Below are 12386 nucleotides of genomic sequence, written 5' to 3'. Positions count from 1 at the left end.
AATCAAGTAAATAGTTCCTGGTCGCTCACTCCAATCTTGTACACACCATAGTAATCATCACGCAATGATCCTGTCAATGTAATACGGACCATAAACGAAACTAGTATGCACAAGTAAAAATAATCTACAAATAAGACATATTTCTTCTTGTTAAAAATAATGTGGTTCCTACGTAGCCATAACGTCTAACAAAATGCGGCTACTACTACCATTATATAGCATTTCATATTTTTACTAAGATTCCGAAACTAGTTACTAAGCATCTTCACAGTTGATAAATATACGATGCTACTAGACTATTAGCCATTCGAAACGTACGAAACAGCAATTAAAAAAGAAGTGTTTAATTATCTCTGTTTGTGATCACTTTTCGAGGGATTCTGGATTGGACATTTCTGATCTCTATACTATTAATTGTATTTTCATTAGGTTATGCTTCGTTAAGAGAACCCTTTGTGTGTAACCTTGTCGCGCGAAATGAATGATATGATTCTGGGTCCAGAGTGAAGATACATACTTGGAGCTGGACGCGTTCTTCTAGTAATTCCCGATAAGAGGTTTCAGAAAAAGATCGGATCTTTTGATTGCTCACGTCACGTGAACCATATTTAATAATTTGGCTATCTATAACGTACGACATGAGTTCGCGTGGACCGCATGGCCCGCTACGATGTGCGATCCTATTTATGTTCACACGTACGATCCCTGCCCGCGTGCAGCGAGTCAACGCCGTGTTTAAGCTACGACGCCGATGCAGAATCAAACTAACATTGCTTCGATGACAGGGTTGTTGACATTGTCACTGAGACTCGATCACGCGAAATGCACCCCCAACTTTCTTATGCGTTTCCCTACGCTACACGTTATTGCGTAACGTTCAACGTGCCAGTTTGAGTTCGTCTCCTCTACTTTATCGTACGTTCATAACTTCAGGTTGAACAAACACGTAATTATAGAGAAAAATTATAGGGAATCGACGTACTTTAGTCGATTAAAAAACAGCGCTCGCACTGTGTACCGAAGAACTGAAGAGAGGAACAGCAAGTAACGTAACTCTTGTTTTTATTACCTAACTAATATAGACATACACTACTCACCCACTTCATACTCATTACATTGTATATATGCGTACGCGTGTATACGCATATTCATACACACGTTAAGAATAAATTGAGAGGCTCGGGGCTTTTAATACGCGAGAACATACAATACTATCAAACGTGCACGTGTGTATCCGAGTGAGACAAGCGTCGAGCTTGGGGTTGGAATGCTCGTAGCCACGGAGCAAACCGACGCTGTACCACCGGGTTAACAGCCTGTTCTCGGCAAGTAACTCTTCTGGTCGTTCGAGGGAAGAGGTGATGGACGAGGATCAGATGGAGTCAGAATCATGTACTGTCTTTAAGCCTAGAAGTGGATCACGCTTCTGGGCTTTGAGTGATGTTGAGACGATTCCTACTCGGAGGATGGTGGGAGTGAGACTGAATCAATTTCCACGCCGGAGTTGGTTCATTGGGCGAAGGAGGCGGCCGGGCTTCACCATGGCTGACTTGCAGGCGGCGGAAACCGAGTTGTGCTCTTCTCCGGTGAAGGTAAGCTAATCCCCGGTGTCAGCAGGATCCAAGCGGCATGGTTCGTTGGCTAGGCGGATTGTGGATGCGATCGTTCAGCGAACACAGGTTCAAGGTCGGCCATGGCGGGGGCCTCTACCACCGCCACAGGTTTCGCCAACAAGAACGCTTGGCGATGCATTGGCTTCAGCGTCGATCGTTGTGCCTTGACTACGACGCTCGGACTCGCCAATTTCTGCCTCGTCATCGATGAAGAAGCGGCCGTCTGAACCTCGACAACGTTCGACTTCGACGGCGCACTAAGCCACTAACCGTACCGACTTCGACGACGACCCGGTCACCGGCGGTGACAGCGGCTAGATCCACGCATGGCGATGACCACGTGAATTTTCTGGAGCCAAATTCGAAACTCCGATCAAAGGTGGAGCGGGCCACGGCCTTGCAGCTTGGGCCGAACATTCAGCTTCGCCCTGCTGCATGTCTCGTAGCCTTTTTCTCGACAACCGGGACGTGGAGAAAAAACCCTAGGATGCCGTCTTTGTTTCTAGATTGAGATCCTCTAACTTCAGCCCAAGCCCGAATCTGCTGTCCGTTCAGAGAATCGCGACCCTGCGGCTGCAATCCTGCCTGTCGTCATTCTTCGCGGGAAATGCTGCGAACAAGCTGCTAAACCTTTGCGCCCTCGAGTGTCCTGAACAGAAGATGGACAATGGCGGTAAGAACACAAGGGGAGAGACCAACAGAAAATGACAGAAAAGCAAGTGATTAATTAAACCCATACGCATCTGGATCACCATAAGAGAACAGCAAGGACTTCAATCAAGAACTGCGGCAAGTAAATCCAAGAATGGCACATCTTAATCACCGGCACCATAGTTGTGACCCAACTCAGATGGACAAACCGAGCTCGAAGCTGGACCGATCGACCACCTGCTCCTTGGCGCCCACACACACAAAAACCTCCCCAAATCAGAACCACATCGCATCAAAGCGAGGAATCACGGACCACTCGAAGGGAGGCGGAATCGGGAAAGGGGGAAGGGAAGGGAAGGGAAGAGAACCACGGAGGGCGTCACTCACCTCGCTCTTTTTGTGCTGCCACATTGTTAAATAATGTTCCTCTAAATATCTTTTTCTGTAGAGCTATTGTTGGGAACAAGCTTTTGGAATGGCATCATCTTGTAACAAGAGTTGCAAATATCCAGCTTAATGATAGTAAAGATATATTCAAATGAAGTTTACATCAAGATGGACATTTCTCAATCCAATCGATATACAAATGTCTTTTAAACAATGGTTATATACATGCAAATAGAGTACTTTAGAAACTAAAACTGCCAATCAAAGTTTTTATGTGGTATTCGAAGAAGGGTGTTATTTTAATTAAAGATAACTTAGCAAGGAGGAATTGGAATGTAAATTTTGTTATTTTTTAGCAATAATAAAACTATTAGGCTTCTTTTTTTCACTGCCACTTGGCTAAGTTTATTTGGAGGACATTCCATATTGCCTTTATTTTAGACCCACCTAGTAGCATAAGAAACATGTTTGCTGACTGGCTTATTGGGGTGGTAACAAGATTAAAAGGACGATTGTTGTTGGGGGCTGCTGTATTTTGTTGGGCTTTATGGTTCAATAGAAATAATATTGTATTTGACAAAACACTAATTAAATTTTACATGCAGGTTCTATACAGAGGCACATATTGGTTCTGCTTCTGCGCACTACCACAGCTAAGTGAAGAGGACAAACACATAATGTGCCTTGCATGCCGTACCTTGGACTCTACAGTTATGCATATCTTTACCAACCATAAACATAGATTTAGTAATAGGATTTGTGTCTAATAATTTCTTTCATCCAAACTATATTGGTCGCATGTTTATTCATTTATATTCACATCATGGTTTGTGTGATGGTAGCAGCCTAGTACTGAAATCTTACATTACCTAGATGAAATATATTTCTCTTATTAAAAAAAGGACACATCTAAAAGTTACACGGGCATGTTTTAGACTTATGACATGCATATCTTTTTTTAGTAAAAAAAAATCTGAATATGAGCATTTTATTCTATTTTTATTTTTTACATATGAACTTACAACATTTATTTATAACCAACTTCAATACGTGACAAAAAAAAAACAGAGAAAACAGTTGATAAAAAATCCATTTGTTCGTCTGCCTCTAAATGCAGTTATGTAAGCAATTTTGTGAAAATTTAAAATAAATTAGAATGAATCTATGAGCAATTTAAGAAACAGTTTAATGCAATTCAGATCGGGTATTCAACAAATTTTGTGAACCAATTAGAACCATTCAAAGACAATATTAGATCTAGCTACTACATATTTTTAATAAAAAAGAATAATTTATGAACAATTTTACTGCAAGCAGCTTTCAAAAAAGCAAATTGTTTCAAACTAGAAAACAATTTTATATGCTTTTAGGGGCAAAACAGGTATATATGTTATAAGACTAAAACATGCCTATGCATTTTTTAGATTTTACCTTAAAAAATGGAATCACGCGGGCTGGACCATAAAAATCCTTGCTGCATCTGAGCCATTTCGGCTAGGCCAATTCAAGCCCAGTTGTTTCTACCCGGGCCGCACGTTTGGGGCCTTGGCTGTCGTACGCTCGTACAGTGTGTCATGTCAGTGTCTATCTAGTGCGCGCCGCGCGGATCCAGCCGACCGTGCCGACGCCGCAATGCCGATCTGCGCGTCGTCCTCGGACTCCTCGTCGTACTCGTCGGCTTCGGGTGGCCGCGCGTGGATAGTCCACGGGCTGGTGCTCAGCGCCGCGGTCGGGCGGTGGGCATCATACCCGCGCGGTTCGCCTCCTCCCGCTTCGAGGGCAAGCCGCTCGCGCACATCCTCGGCAAGCCCATGATCCAGGTACGCCTCGCGCACTCTCCTGCTTGTGTTATCGTATAGTGCGGCGCGGTTGCGATTCCCGCGTCGGCACTGACTCACTGGATCTGACTCTGAGAGCGAGTGGAAGCTTACGGTAGTAATTCAAATGGAAGAATTGTAATGGAAGCTCGCGGTGGGGATTCTGAGAGGAGCTTGAATTATGTTGTTTATTCGTCTGGAGTTGGGTTGAAGCGCATGACGGTACAGTGAGATTGCAAGATGTTTTTCTTTTTCTGGTTACCTATACTATAGTACTATACCATTGCCAGTCTGTTGATATACCAGGTTTAGGTGGAACGATGGTGCTGTGGATTTTGATGTTGTCCAGACCTTATACTTCATAGTGCAAATTGTTTCTCAATTCAGCCACTAGGGTGAACTTATAGGAAGCTGCTGTAGTGTGGTGTTTACCCTGGTTGGAGTAAGATGAAACTGGGTGACTCAATGTAATCTAGTTCAAATAGTGGATTCCTTGTGGCCAAGCTGATTACTTTGTTATCTGTGTTCCTGGTGAAAAAATGAGTTATAGATTATCGTATTATAGTGCCTTTTCTGCTTTTTTAATTGGCGAAATGTCCACTTGTCCAGTATTCATTTGGTACTATTGTTCACTAATATATGTGTTCATTTGATCCTTTCGGAAAGGGTTTTCATGTGAGAGCCCAATGACTAGAATGTACTTGACCTAATGCTGTACTGGCCATTAATATGACCATATGTTTTCAGTTACAGGTTAAGCTCCTGATTTCATTGTGGGTGACTTCAAATGAATTTCTATTTGATTGATGGATTTGGAAACAGTGTTATTTTCTACTTGGTTAGTGTATAGGTTTCAGTTTTAGCCAGTGTTATTTTCTTTTCTACTTGGTTAGTGGATCAATCTCTGTAGCTCCTAGCCTCCTACAGTAGTATATGTTGACTCAAGAGAGGTTGAGGTAGACCAAACTTGACATGGGAGGAGTCTGTAAAGAGAGATCTGAAAGATTGGAATATCACCAAAGAACTAGCTATGGATAGGGGTGCGTGGAAGTTAGCTATCCACGTGCCAGAGCCATGACTAGACTTGCAAGATCTTATGGGTTTCATCTCTAGCTTACCCCAACTTGTTTGGGACTGAAAGGCTTTGTTGTTGTTGTTGTTGTATAGAACTAGGTATTTCTAAACATTATTGCAATTTTGGTTTTATTTTTTTATCAGTTCAAAGATTTTACACTTCACATTTACAGAGAACATGGGAAAGAGTTATGTTGGCTTCTTCTCCGGACCATGTTGGTAAGGCCAAGATGGCAAATCTTAAGATGATCTTATACTTGGTTTCATTTGTTCGTCGTGCTCACAGTTTTTCTGCTCTTTTTTTCTTAGGCGTGGCAACGGATGATGAGAGAATTGCAGAATGTTGTAGAGGATTTGGAGCTGATGTTATAATGATATCAGAATCATGCAAAAATGGTACTGATTCTATTGTTTTGTAGTTATGCTATCTTCGCATGATTACTTGGTAAACTACTGTATGTGTTTATTGGCATATGTTTGACAATTTAGGATCTGAACGCTGCTGTGAGGCACTTAAAAAGCTCAAAAAACATTATGATATTGTCGTCAATATTCAAGGAGATGAGCCTCTTATTGAACCAGAGATAATAGATGGTGTAGTTATGGCTCTGCAGGTGGTTACTTATGTGACACTATCTTGATGTTTCTTGGACTTTTCTTCAATTAAATAAAATGGTTCTTAGCTTTTGTAGTTAGGGACTAAATCTTTTTTTAAAAAGCATACTCCGGAAAGTTATGTCTTTATCTTTCTAATTATGTTGGATACTACACATTTCCCCCTACCATGTACTCCTTATCACCCGGTACCTTTGCAAATCTCTTTTTTAACTGACCTTGTTTTTTTTGCACTTCCAATTTGGCTTGCAGCGGGCTCCTGATGCAGTCTTCAGCACAGCTGTTACTTCATTGAAACATGAAGATGCATTCGATACAAATCGAGTGAAATGTGTTGTGGATAATCAGGGCTATGCAATATACTTCTCAAGGGGGCTGATCCCATGTAGTAAGTGAGACAATAATGTTTTTTTAACTCTTCCATCAACCATATTTTCAGATGCGATATTCTAACTTCGAACATTTCAGATCAGGGAAAGTCAATCCTAGATATCCATATCTTCTTCATCTTGGAATTGCGGTATCTTATCAATCTTATGTTTATAATTGTTTGTGTTTGCTTCATTATATTTTGTAATTAAACCTGTAGTCTGTGATGCACCACAATTTGACTAATTAACTGACTATTTCTCATACAGGGCTTCGATTTGAAGTTTTTGAATATCTATCCAGAACTTCCACCAACTCCGTTACAGTTGGAGGAGGACCTGAAGCAACTTACGAGATAGACAGTGCCCGTTTGTTATTGCTCCGCTGCAGATTTTGCATGTTGAACTTTTTTTTCTCGAACACCATGATGAACTTGTCTGGCTTGATATTATTTTAGTTAAGTAGGTAATTGCTAGTATATATTCAACGTGTTCAGTATCATATCCCTTTATACAGTGGATACCCTGTGACAAACTTACAGTCTATACTCTATAGTTTATATCCTACATTGCTGAATGGAGTTTCGTTTTCTTTCCTTAATTGTAGGTAATCAAAGTGGACCATGATGCCCATGGTGTGGATGCACCTGAGGATGTTGAGAAAATAGAAGCATTGATGTGAGCGAGCATTCAGTAGCAAATGGAGAGAAAGGCTGTGATTTGGATTGAAATCAGCGTAAACTTAGTTGGGGACTCTGGGTTGTGGTACATTATTTTCTGAAGATAGCATGACGTAAGCTGTTGAGTTGGTCAGTTAGGAATGCTGTTTAGCTGTTCGGTTTGCAGTTTGTATGTGCATGTCTCTGAATTTTTTTTGGGACCCTCATGTCCTTGTATTTATGTTTGTATGACGTAACGTTTCGTGAAATGGCCAAATATCCTAGGTTTAGTTAGTGTAATTGCCAGATATTTGTCATGTTTCAATCAGTTCCTCAAGTTTGTGCTTGCTAAATCTTGAATAATAGCACATGCTTATTTTCACTGTTACATAACTCAGCAATCAGCACACAGGTGGTTTGTATGTGTACTTCAGGAGTCAGTAGAACTTTCGGTCTTCTGTTCAGTGAAAAGACTGGTTTCTGGAAATGAAGCAATTGAGCAATGTAATATATGTAATAAAAGGCTAAAAGTACATCCATGTTGTGAGTCGTGACTCGTGAGATAGAACTTCGCACTATCCTGGATACTTGTATGGAATGCCGTGTCCATGGTTATTTTGTCTTTAGAACAGGACCCTCAAGTAAGCTATTATGATAATTAACAAGCGATGCAAGTGGGGAACCAGATGAAATTAAGCAGGAATGTCGAAACAAGCCCTACTATTCGTGTCAATTTCAGTGGTGCTGCGGGTCAGGCCCGCCCGGGACTTCTCTCTTGCCGTTCCCGCCGTTGCCCTCCGGCATCGCCCTTGCCCAATTCCCCCAGCCGTCTGCCCAAGCTACAAGCGGCGCCGGCGCATGAAGAAGCTCACGCGGCCGGTGGCTGTCGCCGACCGCGCGCGCCAGTGATGTTGCCACTAAAGGCCCCGAGCCAACGAGCACGGCGAGCACGAGAAGGCAGGCTAGGTGAACGCGAGGCCCCATCTCCTTTGTTTCAGGGTGCACCGATAGGCTGCTGGCGTTGGCTGTGTGTGTGCAACCTATAAATTGCGATGGGATCAATTGCTCTTGATGATCACCAACGCGGTTTTATATATAGAGCGAGTGAATTAGTGGCCCGTGATCACATCATAATGCATGCAAAGAATAGCCCGACTCCGTGGGCTAGCGGCCTTCAAATCTCTATCCAGTGCATGCCCACTAGCCTGCACGACAGTATGGGTTTTGCTGCTTTGCCACCCGTCACAGCCGCCAATTTAGAGCGTCGCATCGAATGGTGCAGTGGCGAGACCATGAGGGGCTATGATTTCACACGGACGTGAAGCATTTTGCTACCGATCGATGGCGATCGCATTGCTAATCTGTCTGCAAGAACGGCATGTTAAGAGATGGAATTAGATCTCTTGTTTAGGAATAGAATCAAAATTGTATCTATATATAGAAATTTTGTATTGTTACGATTCTATACCTATCCGGACTCAGCAAAATATAGTTTGTTTGTATCTGTTCATGTCTGACAATATAAATAGTCAAGAACCCCATGTAAATTGTACTGTGAATTCAAAAGCAATTTGTTTTTTTACATAGTACCAGAGCCATGTCGAGTTCACTGTCCAATTCTTCCAACTAATCTCCTCCTTCAACTGCTACCACTGCAGTGTCGTCTTCCTCCGCTGCGATCAATATTGCAGCCATGGTGCCAATGAGCCATGCCATCACCATCAAGCTCGGGAAGGACAATTATATGCTCTGGAGGGCTCAGTTCCTTCCTTATCTTCGAAGTGACAATCTTCTCGGTCACATTGATGGATCAACTCCACCACCATTGAAGTTCATTGCTGCTTAGATCGAACAGCAACAAAATCAGCCAAGTTGAAAATACAGCATATACTTTATGGTACAATCAAGATCAATCGGTACTGAGTGACATATTTTCATCTCTTACAGAAGAGATGTTATCTCATGTAATGTTTGCCAATACGGCTCAAGAAGCATGGGAATCTCTTTTCACAATGTTCTCCTCGCAATCAAGGGCCAGAATTGTTCAGATAAGAATGCAACTTGTAAATCTAAAGAAGAAAGATTTGTTAGCGTCATATTACTATTGAAAACTGAAGAATCTGACAGATACTCTAGCTGATGTGGGACAACCTCTACAAGAGGAAGAAATTATTTCCTATCTGCTCATAGGGCTTGGATTTTATTATGATCCATTAGTGACTTCCATTATTGCAAGATCTGGTACAATCACACTTGGAGAAGTATATTCTCTAATGCTCAAGTATGAATTAAGATTATAACAGAATAACTCTGTTACACAGATGCATATTGGTTTTCCATCAGCAAATTTTTTTGGTAGAGGTCGTGGAAATCAAGGTAATGGTGGCCGTGGATGTGGTCGCGGTCATGGTGGCAATCAACAATAGCAAAATTGTAATGCCAACAGCAACTGTAATGTTTCTGGTCAAGGTCGAGACGCACGATCAATCTGCCAAATCTTTGACAAACCTGGACATATCGCGAGCAAGTGTTGGCATCGGTTTGATCATGCATATCAAGTTGATGAAGGGTGTTCAGCAGCTATGGCCACCACATCGAACTCATATCAGATTGACCCTAATTGGTATGTTGATACAGGTGCAACAGACCATATAACTAGTGATCTTGATCGCTTAACAATGAGAGAGAAGTACAATGGAGGGGACCAGGTTCAAGTCAGCAATGGAGCATGTTTGAATATACATCATATTGGTTTTGCTTCTATTGATACAGCATCACAACCTCTCATTCTTAAAAACCTCTTGTATGTATCACACATCTCTAAGAACCTGGTCTCTGTTCATAAGCTTGCGCAAGATAATAATGTTTTTCCTGAGTTTCACCCTGATTATTTTGTTGTAAAGGACCGGGTGTTGAAGAAAGAGGTCCTGCAAGGCAGGTGTAAGTTGGGACTCCATCCAATCAACCCAAATTGTGTCAAGAATGCTATGGTCAGTGCAGTCACAGGAAAGGAGCTATGTCATGCAAGATTCAGCCATCCGTCCTATCAAGTAGTCCAATTATATTGTGTCTAAATAAATTAGAATAGACTAGTTCAAATAAACCTGGAGTCTGTAATGCTTGTCAATTAGATAAAAGACATCAATTACCTTATTCAAACTCTATTCATAAATCTATGTTACCTCTTGAGTTGGTCTACTCTGATGTATGGGGCCCGACAACTCAATCTACTAGGGTTATAAATATTATGTCAGTTTTATTGATGATTTCAGTAAATTTACTTGGATATATTTACTTAAAGATAGAATAGAAGTGGCACACGTCTTTGTTCAGTTTCAATGCTATGTTGAAAAACTACTTGATAGAAAAATAAAATGTGTTTAATTTAATTGGGGAGGAGAATATCAAAAGATTCACAACAAATTTTTCCTTACTATAGGTATAGAACATAGAGTTTCTTGCCCCCCCCCCCACACCAACAAAATGATTCAGCAGAAAGGAAGCATCAACATATTGTAGAAACAGGTCTTGCACTTCTTGCTCACTCATCTATGCCACTCAAATTCTAGGATGAAGCCTTCTTAACTGTAACATACTTGATTAATAGGCTTCCAACAAGGGTTATTGACAATGGCTTCACCCTTGGAGAGGCTGTTTCAGATGAAACCAAATTACTCTATGATGAAAGTGTTTGGTTGTGCTTGCTGGCCTCACTTAAGAGCTTATAATCAACATAAATTGCAGTTCAGATCTAAAGAATATGTTTTTCTGGGATATAGCAATTTGCATAAAGGGTATAAGTGCTTATACACTTCAACTAGAAGACTATATATATCATTGATAGTAAATGGGTTTACAAAATTAAACAAAGGGCAGATGGCAGTATTGATAGGTTTAAGGTATGTTTGGTTGCTAAAGGCTTTAAACAAAGATATGGAGTTGACTATCAGGAAACTTTTAGCCTTGTCATAAAACCTACTACTATTCGGGCTATTCTCTCTCTAGCTGTTTCAAAAGGATGGCATTCAAGACAAATTGATGTACAAAATGCTTTTCTTCATGGTGTTCTACATGAAGAAGTTTACATGAAACAACCTTCAGGTTATGAAGGTGCTAGTTGTCCTGGTTTTGTGTGTAAAATGAACAAGTCACTATTTTGGTTTAAAGCAAGCACCTCGTACATGGTTTTCAAGACTTAGCTCCAAGTTGCAGGAAGTGGGTTTTGTCCTATGAAGAGCTGATGTCTCCTTGTTCATCTATAAGTATAAAGGAGTAACTATATATATGCTTATTTATGTGGATGACATGATCTTAATCAGCTCTTCCTCCTCTGCTGTTGATGATCTACTATGTCAACTTTGTGGTGATTTTGCTATTAAAGATCTGGGTGATCTTACATACTTTCTGGGCATTGAGGTTTCTCATCTTCATAATAGCATTGTTCTATCTCAACAAAAGTATATTACAGTCTTTTGCTACGCACAAACATGACTAAACCTAAAGATGCTACTACTCCAATGGTCTTGTCTGAAAATTTGTCAGAACATGATGGTACACCTTTATCTCTTGAAGATGCCTCAAAATATAGTAGTGTGGTTGGCGCCCTTCAATATCTTGGTTTAACTAGACCTGATATTTCGTTTAGTGTAAACAAAATTTGTCAGTTCCTACAAAATCCTACGGATGTTCACTGGTCTGCAGTAACACGTATCTTTCGCTATCTCAAGGGAACATCACAGCTTGGTCTTGTTCTCCGATGTTCTTCTTCTTTGTTACTGAGTGCCTTTTCCGATGCGGATTGGACTGGAAGTTTGGATGATCGTCGGAGCACCGGGGGATATACGTTTTTTTCTGGGTGCCAATCTCATTTCCTGGAGCTCACGCAAGCAACAAACAGTTGCTCGTTCCAACACTGAAGCAGAGTATAAAACAATGGCAAGTGCAACTGTTGAAGTCATGTGGATTCAGTCTTTGCTGGGAGAATTGGGTATTTGTCTTGATCGAGCACTATGTCTATGGTGTGATAATCTTGGTGCTATTTATTTGACGAGCAATCCGATCTTTCATGCACGAACTAAACACATCGAAGTTGATTATTATTTTGTTAGAGAAAGAGTGGCTAGAAAGGCTCTGGATATTCGATTCATATCCTCACAAGATCAGATTGCAGACATTCTTATTAAACCCTTGCCAGTTCAACTG

The 12386-nt window shown here is 41.1% G+C and overlaps 1 non-coding gene and 1 pseudogene across 1 annotated transcript; both read left to right on the top strand.

Annotated features, from left to right (window-relative positions):
* Nucleotides 1–4255: 4255 nt before the first annotated feature.
* LOC133885889 (3-deoxy-manno-octulosonate cytidylyltransferase-like) lies at nucleotides 4256–7490 on the top strand (annotated as a pseudogene).
* A 1844-nt stretch (nucleotides 7491–9334) lies between these two features.
* On the top strand, nucleotides 9335–9474 carry LOC133885964 (small nucleolar RNA Z247). Its single transcript, XR_009903295.1, has one exon. It is a non-coding gene; the product is annotated as a small nucleolar RNA Z247 (small nucleolar RNA).
* The last annotated feature ends 2912 nt before the right edge of the window (nucleotides 9475–12386 follow it).

The sequence above is a fragment of the Phragmites australis genome, chromosome 11, assembly GCF_958298935.1.
Source record: "Phragmites australis chromosome 11, lpPhrAust1.1, whole genome shotgun sequence".
NCBI lineage: Eukaryota > Viridiplantae > Streptophyta > Magnoliopsida > Poales > Poaceae > Phragmites > Phragmites australis.
The sequence above is the reverse complement of the archived record's forward strand: the minus strand, read 5'-3'. Positions and strand labels throughout refer to the sequence as shown.